We start from the raw sequence: 11,011 nt of genomic DNA on the forward strand, positions 1-11,011 counted from the left end.
CATAAAAGGGAAGAAGAACACATAAATCAATTAAAATCATATTAGGTGAAGAAACCGGTAAACCCTAGTTTTTAGGGAAAGTAAATATTGACAAATATATAAATAAAATCTGACAGACAGAAGAATATAAGGCGAATACAAACACAATAACACTCAAAATCAGAGAATCGAACCTATTTTGGTTCGATTTGAAGAGATCTGAAAACCCTAGTTTTAGGGAAAGTGTAAATCAGAAAAATAGAAACAAAATCAGACTCACACAATGTAAATTAAAATGTGTGTAGACGAAATATCGTCCAGATTCAAGAGATGGGAGTCAATCAGGAAGAATCAAAGTGGTAATACATGCCATGTTTAGGCAAGTACTAGGTGATACCATGGAGAATCAACCAAAAGCGGAAACATACTAATATTGTATGTAGATGAGAGGGAAATCCCATTAGAAGAGGGATTAGGGAAAGGGTTTTGAGAGGCGGTGGCTAGGGTTCGTAGGAGAAGAGAGTGGAGAGATTGAGAGCATTTAGGGGTGGCGGGTTATAGGGAAATGGGTTTTTTTTTTTCACTAGGCGAGGTGCCTAGGGCTAGTTTTATTAATAATAAAAGAAAAAAAAAAGAAATCACATAGGAAGAGTACAAATAAGTGGGACAATAGCACCAATATTGTTGCCTCTATGCCTTGGCCATATAATCATTCCTCTGCGCCTCACAATGCCCTTATGACAGCCTCATGTAGAGGAATCATGGTGTAGCTGCCGGCAAAGTCTCACGAGGGCATATAATCTCATAGCCATTTGGATATCTTTCCAAAGGCATAGGGCTAGAGCAACACGAACTGGGCTAAACCTTACCTTACTAATCCTATTGAGGCTAATAAAAAAGCCTCACCTACTAACAAGCATGTAAAAAGAAAGAACTAGCTAGCACTAGATATTCTATGATCATCACAGAGTTTATAACATACTCTGTGATGATATTACATAAAATTATGCTAATGTGATGGTAAAATAAAAAGATGAAGAAAAAACCATGGTTCTCTCTCTTCTCTAATCTTGTGAAGTCTTCAATTTGTAGACCCTAATCTTGGAAAATGGGTTAGGGTTTTAGTTCTAGGGTAATTAAAACGGGGGGAAGGATGTGGGCCGTTGATCTTTAAAGATCAACGGCTGGGATTTAAAAAAAAACGGGGCGTGTTAAAATGGGTACCGACCGGGTATTAGACAAGGTCATTTTGTCTTGGGCCAGGGGTAACTGGGTTAATTTCGGTCCGAATTTTGGTTTTACAAATGGGCTATTATTTAAATACACAAAAATTAATCAATAATTTATAAAAATGCTTAATAAATAAAAAAAAATGTTATTTATGCAATAAAATGATTAACAATAATAATTTAGCATTATAAAATATAGAAGGCTATTTTGACACAATTAATATAGATAAAAAGCAATTATATATGAATATAGGCTATTATTGAAAAAATTAGGTAAATAGCTTAAAAATACAAACATAATTATACGAAATATAGTAAAACTATTATTAAACATATATGAGGATGCAAATAGTAATTTGGATGATTAAGTCATCACAAAATAATTTGAAGGAATAATTAATAATTATTCAAGTAATTTAAATGTAGAAAAAAATCAATTTAAAAGCTCTAAAAATTATGAAAAATTATAGAAAATTCTTGTATATATATGTAAACTAAATAATGATGCGCAAATGATGTTTTGAAAGTGTATATATATTTGAAAAAATATGAGGGCAAAATTGTGTATCAACACTGCCCTTCTTTACTCGGGAATGATGAAAGAATTATCGGGTAAAGAAAATGATGACCAATTTTGGCCGAATTGAATGTGGGATGATGTGATTTAGAAAAAATAGGGGCCGAACCCTGGTTCCTGAGTTGCCTACATATCCATGATGTTATGGGAATCAGGCTGTGTGTAGTTCTGGATCCAACAGTGAACGAAACTGATAGAGTTGTTACAGGAACGGTCATGTATTTTGGAAAGGGTTCTTTGGGATAGGAAATTATCAGATGAATATATATGGAGTTATCAATGTGAATTTGAAACGTTATGGCTATTTCAACGAGCAAATACTTGAACGGTCGTAGAATAAGAAGCGAGAATTCATGACGGTCGGTTACGTTTTGAAATAATTGCAGGATGTGAACGTTATGAACGGAAACCGGAGCGAAGATTGCTCTTATTTAAAGAACGGTTCCTTCCCGGATTACCTGCAAAACTTAAAACACGATGCATGCAAATATATATGGGTTATTGCAAGAATTTAAACATGATGCAAATTCCCTTTGGACCATGAAGATTGTCTTTGGACGGTAAGGATGATGTCCTTAGACCATGATGTCCTGGGCCATGAATCGCATGATAAAGGATTCGCAGGCCAAGAGTTGATGTTCTCGGGCCATAAAAATGGTGCCTCTGAACTATGACACCTTTGAATAATGATGTGCAATATTGAGAGATCCTCAGGCCATGACATGGTGTCTTCACGCTATAGGGATGATGCATTCGGACTATGACGCCTTTGGACAAAGTGGCGATATTTCAGCCCATGAGATGCAAAGACATGATGCATGGTCATATGAGAAACGAAACAAGATAGAGCTTAGTCTTGCATAAGATTGGGGCAGAGCTTAGCCCAAGAAAGCAAAAATAGTGCTAGTTTTCAAGTAGCATAGCAATCAGTATTATGCAAGGAAAGACAGAGCTTAGCCTTATGAAATTGAGGAGGCAGTTCTTAGCCTCATGTAAGAAGACGAGACAATGCTTAGTCTCGATGCAAGGAAAGGCAGTGCTTAGCCTTATGTAGAATGGGAGACAATGCTTAGTCTCATGCAAGGAAAGGCAATGCTTAGCCTTTTGCAATTGAGGAGGCGGGGCTTAACCTCATGAAAAATGGGAGACAATACTTAGTCTCATGCAATTCAAGGAGACATGGCTTAGTCTTATGCAATGGAAGAGAATGCTTAGCCTTATGCAATTGAGGAGGCAGGGCTTAGCCTTATGCAAAAATAGGAGACAATTCTTAGTCTCATGCAAGGAAATGAGACATGGCTTAGTCTCATGCAATGAAAGGCAGTGCTTAGCCTTATGCAATTGATGAGCTAGGGCTTAGCCTCATGCAAACGTAGGAGACAATGCTTAGTCTCATGCAAGGAAAGGAGACAGGGCTCTGTCTCATGCAACTGAAGGCATTGCTTAGCCTTATAAAATTGAGGAGGCAGGGCTTAGCGTCATGTAATGGAAGGCATTGCTTAGCCTTATGTAATTGAGGAGGCAGGGCTTAGCCTCATACAATGGAAGGTAGTGCTTAGCCTTATGCAATTGAGGAGGCAAGGCTTAGCCTCATGAAATGGAAGGCAGTGCTTAGCCTTATGCAATTGAAGATAATGAGTGATAGCAGAGTATTTCTTATCTGGAGACATGTTTGCATTTGGCAGTTTTGTCGTTATGAAGATAGTGATTTTGATATGTGTGTATTTGCGAATACTCCTGCTATGTTCATTGTGCTTGCATCCAAAGAAAAATTGTGAGTTTTGGGAGGGGGGGGGGGAGGTTTCTTTGTGCCTTCGCCTGCTTGCTTTGCTCTGGAGATCTTGTTTGAGTTATCCTGGGTAACATCTGGCTGCCAAAGAAATAAAGTTTTCGAAAAATATGCATGCATTTGATAAATATAGTTATTTAAAAACGTAGTAGTATACAATATCAAGCAAAATTAGATGAACCAATGATTGTGACACTTTTAGAGACATTGCGACTTCTTTGCACTAGAATTTTGAGGGTCCTCCTTAAATTATGCCCCAGTTTAATAAGCGACTCTTCGGCCGTTCCGCATATGATGAAATTGGCTGGACTTGCTCCGGAATTTTGAGGGTCATTCTCAAAATTCTGCCCCAGTTTCTGACCATGGGGAAAATGAAGATTTTACTAAGATGTGTGTTTACCGTGAAAATGGTAATAACAATTAAATTTGATTGTGAGGTTCTAAAAATGCGTGATCTATTTTTATGCTGGTTGTTAAGCAATGGATGCTAAGTAAAAGGTTAGAAATCAGGATTATGGCTTAGAAATGACAAGATAATCAAACCAAACGGTGGCAGATCGGAGGCCTCAAGCTGTCGATTACAGGACCTCAGGGTCGAGCTGGGTGGCCGATTCGGGGCGGTTGAGGGGGAGATAATAGCTATAAGAGCTATGATGATGGCTCTTTTATGATCAATGATAGGCAATAAATGAAGAACAATAAATAGAACACAATGAATGCAAGCAATAAATAAAGTAATGAACTCAAGAGAATATGTTAGAAAGAGAATGTTCGGGTATTTCTTAATATTGAGAAACCGTCCTTACAAAGTGGCAAGGATCCCCTTTATATATGAGGGGAAACCCCAACATAGTACAAATACTTTATTACAAAGATTTGGAGATGGGACAGCTAGCTGACGCTATGATTCAGGTCTAACCTTAGCCCACTAGACTTTGTCAGCTCTACTTATGTGCCTTGGGAACTCCCCACTTTTTCATCACAATCGTTGGTCTGCTTGCCCCGAGGTCGAGTCTCGATAGCCCTCGAGGGTGAACCTCGATCATATTCTCGAACCTGTGAAATGTGCTTATGAGCCGTCGCAACGATAGAAAATTGGACCCCCCGATTTTACTGCATTCAGATATTCCCCGAGTTTCTTAGAGTAAAAATGATAAGAAACGACCTTGGATTCCTGCCCCACTGGCACTTCCATAACGATGGCAGTCATAGGGTACCAAAGATTGCATACACACAACCATTTGAAAGCCTTTACATTGATTACAACGGCTGGCTGTCCTTCGGCCATCTTCAACATGCGTGCAGGGCCTATATAAATACCCATTTTCTCGTTCTTCATAATTCTCTGCACCGCCAAGCTCCCAAAAAGGTTCCTTCTACCTTCACTTTCGTTCATTCTTCGAGACGTAGTTCTCCTTTTTCCTCTGAAATTTTATAGGAATGGCGAAAACTTCCGCCTCTGCTTCTCAGGAGAACACGACCTCCTCCTCCTCGCTACCATCTAAAGGAAAAGCGGTAGTGCCTCCTCGTGTTGAGGAATGCATTTCGGGATTCTTTACAACAGCTTCCGATTTCAAGGTCGAGAAACCGTCTTCGAAGCCGGGGCGTCGCGAGCGTACGTCTCAGTATATTTGCTCAATAACAGACGTCGGAAGGGAGAGGACTGATTGGGAGATCCCTTCTCGAGAGGAGGATATAACGTCATACAAAGCTGATTTTCTCAGTGTGTATACTTATCCATTTACCCTTGGGCCAGCGGGGCCATCCTCGCCCCCGATAGACCCGTGATCCTTGATTTATGCCAACGGTGTCGAGTGACCCTCAGCCAAATTCACCCTTTTTCTGGCGCATTGTCTACATGATCATGCATTATGTGAACATGATTGAGGAGATTCCATTCACCCTCAATCACCTGATTAGGATGTACAACCCGCGCCTCATCCGTGGGGGTCTGATTAAGCTCCACTGCCGAGCTTCGAGGGCCTTCTTTGCTTGTATCGAAGAAGTCGAGATTGGAGGGTGGGTGAGTCGGTTTGTCGGAGTTAGGACCTCTGACCTGATCCCGGTGGGAAGGATGCCGTTCCCCGAAAAGTGGAACACGAGACGTAAGTAGATACTGTCTAGCATTTCCTTGCTTCTTTTTAGGTACATCTTTCTATGTGCTTAATCTCTTCTGCTGATGCAGCCGTAGCAATTTACCCTGGTGCGGTCATGGACCTCTTGGGCTGGGTTGGCCGGCTAGACCCGATTTGCCCATACGCTGAGCGAGTGTGGCGAGATCTGTTCGAAACTCGATGGGAAGCCAAGGACCATGGTGAGCCTTAACTCATACGGCATGTAACGACCCGACTGGTCGTTTTGAGCTCTAGCACGTCGTCCAGCAGTTTGAGGCCATGAGCAGCTTCATTTCGGGTATTATGACTTGTGTGCACAGTCGGAATTGAATTCCGGGAAGTTCGGAGTTGATTTGGAAAGAGAATTCTCATTTCGAAAGCTTTAAGTTGAGAAGATTGACTAAGATTGGATTTTTGAGTAAACGACCTCGGAATCGTGATTCAAAGGTTCTAGCAGGATCGTATGATGATTACAGACTTGGGCGTATGTCCGGATTGGGGTTTGGAAGACCTGGAATGTTTTGGCACATTTTGTGGAAGTTAGCATTTTTGGAAGAATTTCATAAGTTTGGGTTGAAGTGCATTCCAGTGTTATCGTTGTCTGTTTGGGATTCTGAGTCTGGGAATAGCTCTGTATGGTGATTCTGGTGTTGGGAGCGCGACCGGAAGTGAATTCAGAGGTCCGTGGGTCATTTGGCTAAAGATAGAAATTTGAAGGTTTTTGAGAAGTTTGACCGAAAGAGCACTTTTTGATATCGGGGTCGAATTCCGATTCCGTAAGTTGGGGTAGGTCCATAATGTCGAATATGACTTGTGTGCAAAATTTGAGGTCAATCTGATGTGATCCGATAGGTTTCGACATCAAATATTGAAGTTTGAATTTCTCAAGTTCATCAAGTTTGGTTTGGGGTGTGATTCGTGATTTTAGCGTTGTTTGATATGATTTGAGTCCTCGAGCGAGTTCGTAATGTGTTTTGGGACTAGTTGGTATGATTGGTTGGGGTCCCGGTGGCCTCGAGTGGATTCCGGGTGGTTAACGGATCGAACTTTGAATTTGAAGAATAAACTAAGGCAGCTGATATCTGGTGTAACCGCACCTGTAAGGTTGTTGCCGCAGGTGTGGAGCCGCAGAAGCGGCCTGGGAGTCGCAGGTGCAAAATGGGGCAGCCAAGGGAAGGATCGCAGATGTGGGGCATTGGCCGCATCTGCGCAAGCGCAAAAGCGTGGAGGCTGACTGCAGAAGCGGAAGAAGACCGCAGAAGCGGTACTGGAACCGCACCTGCGCAACCGCAGAAGCGGTCAAGTGACCGCAGGTGCGAGAGGTCGGGCTGGGTAGTGTGTTCTTTAAAGAACGAGTTTTGGCTCATTTTCACTTTGGTTGGAAGATTTTGGAGCCATTGAAGTGAGGGATTTCATCATCAATCATGATGTGAGTTAACCCCACCTCTTGTAGTTAAATACATGGTTTTATTGCGGATTAAAGTGTGGAAATTGGTAGAAACTTGGGGCTTTGGTGGAAAGACATAGAACTTGTATTTTCGGATTTTAACCACGATTTGGAGTATGAAATTAAGAGTAAATTATATACTTGAGCTCTTGGGGTTATGGGTAAAGTTTATCTTCGAAAAATTTCGGAATCCGGACACGTGGCCCCGAGGGCGATTTTGTCAACTTTTTGATCGGGGTTAGGAATTGTTATAAATTGAATTATCATGAGTACTTGATCATATATTAATGAAGTTGCATAATTATTGGCTAGTTTTTGGAGCGTTGTTCATCAATTTAAGTCTTCGGAAGGGCGTGGAATGCCGATTATGGAACTTCGGAGTGAGGTGAGTCTCCTTTCTAACCTTGTAAGAGGGAATTGTCCCCATAGGTGAATTAATTGAATATGTGCTGGTAATTGTGGGGGCAACATACGCATGAGGTGATGAGAGTCCGTGCGTAGCTACTATTATGCTTATGTCTGGGTAGTCTAGGCCCCAAAGGCATGCTTACTTGTAATAAATGCAACGTTATTGATAGTTTAAATTGCTTCAATCATATCGAAGTGGCAAATGATTTTCTAAAAGAGTACAACCTCATTTTCATGACTTGTAAAAAGGGAAATTTACACCTCTTTGAATAATTTTCTCCTCGATGAGTGTCTTGAATGACTGTTTGAGTATGTGTTACTATGTGTACCTACGTCGCATGTATGATTCGCGAGCAGGGTGCTTGTTTATTCATGTTTGACCGCGTCACATGTATGATTCCCAAGCGGGGTAATAGATGCATCTATGGTTCACTCCATTCGACCCTCTGGCAGTGCACAATTTAAATATTGTTGGATCGGGCCGTATGTCCTCGGCATGATTTGCGCAATGCTTGAATTGCTTGCCTTGAAATTTATTGAAGTGATATTGTTTCTTCCCGATTTGAGAATAAACGTATAAATGATGAGAAGGGATTTGGGTATTTCCTATAAAAGAAAGAATTGCTTACTTGCTTCACTTTATTGAATTACAATCATGCTTACATAAATCCTCAATTTGTTACATTATCGATTTATCATTATTGGACCACTAGTAAGTGTCGAAGTCGACCTCTCGTCTCTACTTCTTCGAGATTAGGCGGGATACTTACTGTGTACACGTTGTTTTCGTACTTATGCTTCGCTTGCTGTGCATTTTGTTTCACAGGTGCAGGTATTTCTAGCGGCCTACCGGGCATAGCAGCATGGATGATACGGAGACTAGGTGAGCTGCATTTCTCGAGGCGACCCGCAGCCAGTATAGTCTCTTTCAGCGTATTGTATTTACTTCATGTCCAATTTGTATTCCGGACCGTTATTTTATTATACCTTGTTTTACCTAGAAATTGCTCATGCACTTGTGACACCGAGTTCTGGGATGATTATGGGATTATTCAGTATTCAGGAATTGTTAAAGACACCATTATTATTTCAGCAAATTTCATTATTTATTGTTTAATGTATAAAAGCAAAAATGATTTCAATATATATATATACTAAAACGGGAATTTAATTAACTTCTTAGTGTTGGCTTGCCTGACCGTGGTGTCCGGCGCCATCACGACCCTTAGTGAATTTTGGGTCGTGATAATATGGTATCAGAGCACTAGGTTCCCTTAGGTCTCACGAGTCATGAGCAAGTCTAGTAGAGTCTCGCGGATCGGTACGGAGACGTCTGTACTTATCTTCGGGAGGCTATAGGGTTGTTAGGAGTACTTCCCTTCTTGATTCCTCATCGTGCGATTTGATTTCGTTGAGGCTTATGCCTTTATTTCCCTCCTATTCAATCTTATGCGATGTGTAGCGCTTATTATAAATCAGGAATTGAGAAATTTTAAAGGTACTACAGAGGTGGTATGCGATGCTTCTCCCAGCATAGTTGATTTGACTATTGTCGTCGCCTTGTGGAAGAATATTCTGTCATTCCAGCTCAGTAGCTGTACTTCTGAGAGCTCTAAGGCTAGGCACAAGTTGCCATGATGCTTATGAACGAGTGTCGCGCAGTATTGATGTGATGGTAGGATGCTCGCCTACGTGTCGGGGCAGTGAATGAATTGAAGGGAGGTTTACTCAGTGCATGATTTAGAGATTCGGTATTTTATTCCGGGTGGGGGAAAGGCAATTGGGCTAATGATGTTCAGATTTGGGTTGATGGAGTAACGCGGCTTGGTATTTGCGAGCGTGGTGGAATTTTCATCTTTGATGAGTGTCGATGCCCCCTTTTTCCATCATTAAAAAGGCGAAATCGGGTTTACGACATTTGGGCGGACAACTGTTTTCCCTTTTGGGAATTGGGTTTTGGAGTTTGAAGAGTCGCCACCTAATGATTAAGTGCATTAGGACACTAAGAAGGGTTTGAGTTGGAAAAACCAGAGTTCGGGTAAGGGCTATAAATTATCTCGGGGGGAAGGTGTTAGGCACCCCTCAAGATCCACTAGTGTGGTTCCCGGCAATGCTACAATTTTGATTTTAAAAGCAAATAAGCATACAAGACAATTTCACATAAGGACTGCAAGTAGGTATGTTTAATGGTCACTAAACATGCTGAAATTAAGGACTAGGTGATGTCCTAGTTATTTGAAAGAATGTCTGAATGCAGAAAAAAATACCAAATAATGAATATATACAATCAGTTACAAAAGTAGGTGAGCAGAAAATTTTATTTAGAAGAAGAGGATAGTGCAAAAATTAAAGGGGAAATTTTAATGACTGAAACAAAATGCAGAATTTTAATGAACTGAAAATTGTTAATCTAAAAATAATTACATAAAGGAAGGGGGTCCTAGGTTTGTAAAATACATGGATCATCCACACAACACCGGTAGCCAATCGTACGCATGGTGTTATCGCATGATCATCATCTCCATGTCTACCCTTTCCCACCCGGTTAAGGTATTAAAGCGCGGAATGGTATCGTTACTTATTGCATGCTATTACCCATCCCGATCCTATCAGTCCCGGAGGCATTGAGACTACTAATCCTAAAGGGGAGGGAGTTGGGGCTTCAGAAGTTTTAAAAGGATAAAAATCTAGGCGACAAACAAAAACAAATAATAAAATAGGGGAGAAACAAACAGCAGTTAAGGCTCAAATAAGCCTCCTCACTTAAAGGCAAATACATAGCATGACTTCAGACACTGGTTAGGTCTTTAATTAAATTAAGGCGTAGGATAGGCTGATTCATCACATATTTCTCAGATGAGGAGTCCGAATTAGCCTTGTCTAGATGTAGTTATCAAAGACTGGCACAGTTACTTAATTACCTAATAGTTTGCCTAGGTGAGATCTGTAGGCATGACATCTAACAATATAGGAGTATACTGATTTTAAAGAAGAGTTTATGAATTCTAGAAAAGGGATCTGTAGATTTTAAGACTGATGTTAGATTAAAAAACGAGGCTGATTCAGTTAATTTGATCCTATAGGCATGATTTCTAAGTGTCATTGATTTTAACAGTTGCAATAATCCTATGGACATGATCTCTAAATTAATTGGTTATAAAACGGTTGTGTAAATGCAAGAGTCCTACATACATGATATCTAGAATGAATTTGGTTATTATTAAGCCTAAAATTGTTTGCCTAATGGTGTATATATGCAGAAAAAACATAAGGCATGATTTTATATGCAGAACCTATTGGCATGATCTCTAAAATGCGGAAATGCAGAAGTGCAGAAGCATAGAAAAATTATAGGCATGTTCTCTAAATGCAGGAGTACAGAAATTGTGAATGACCTATAGCCAAGTTTTCTACATGCGGAAATGCAGAGATTATAAATAACTTATAGGCAGGTTTTATAAATGCAGA

This window comes from Nicotiana attenuata, chromosome 3 (assembly GCF_001879085.1).
Source record: "Nicotiana attenuata strain UT chromosome 3, NIATTr2, whole genome shotgun sequence".
NCBI classification, from domain to species: domain Eukaryota; kingdom Viridiplantae; phylum Streptophyta; class Magnoliopsida; order Solanales; family Solanaceae; genus Nicotiana; species Nicotiana attenuata.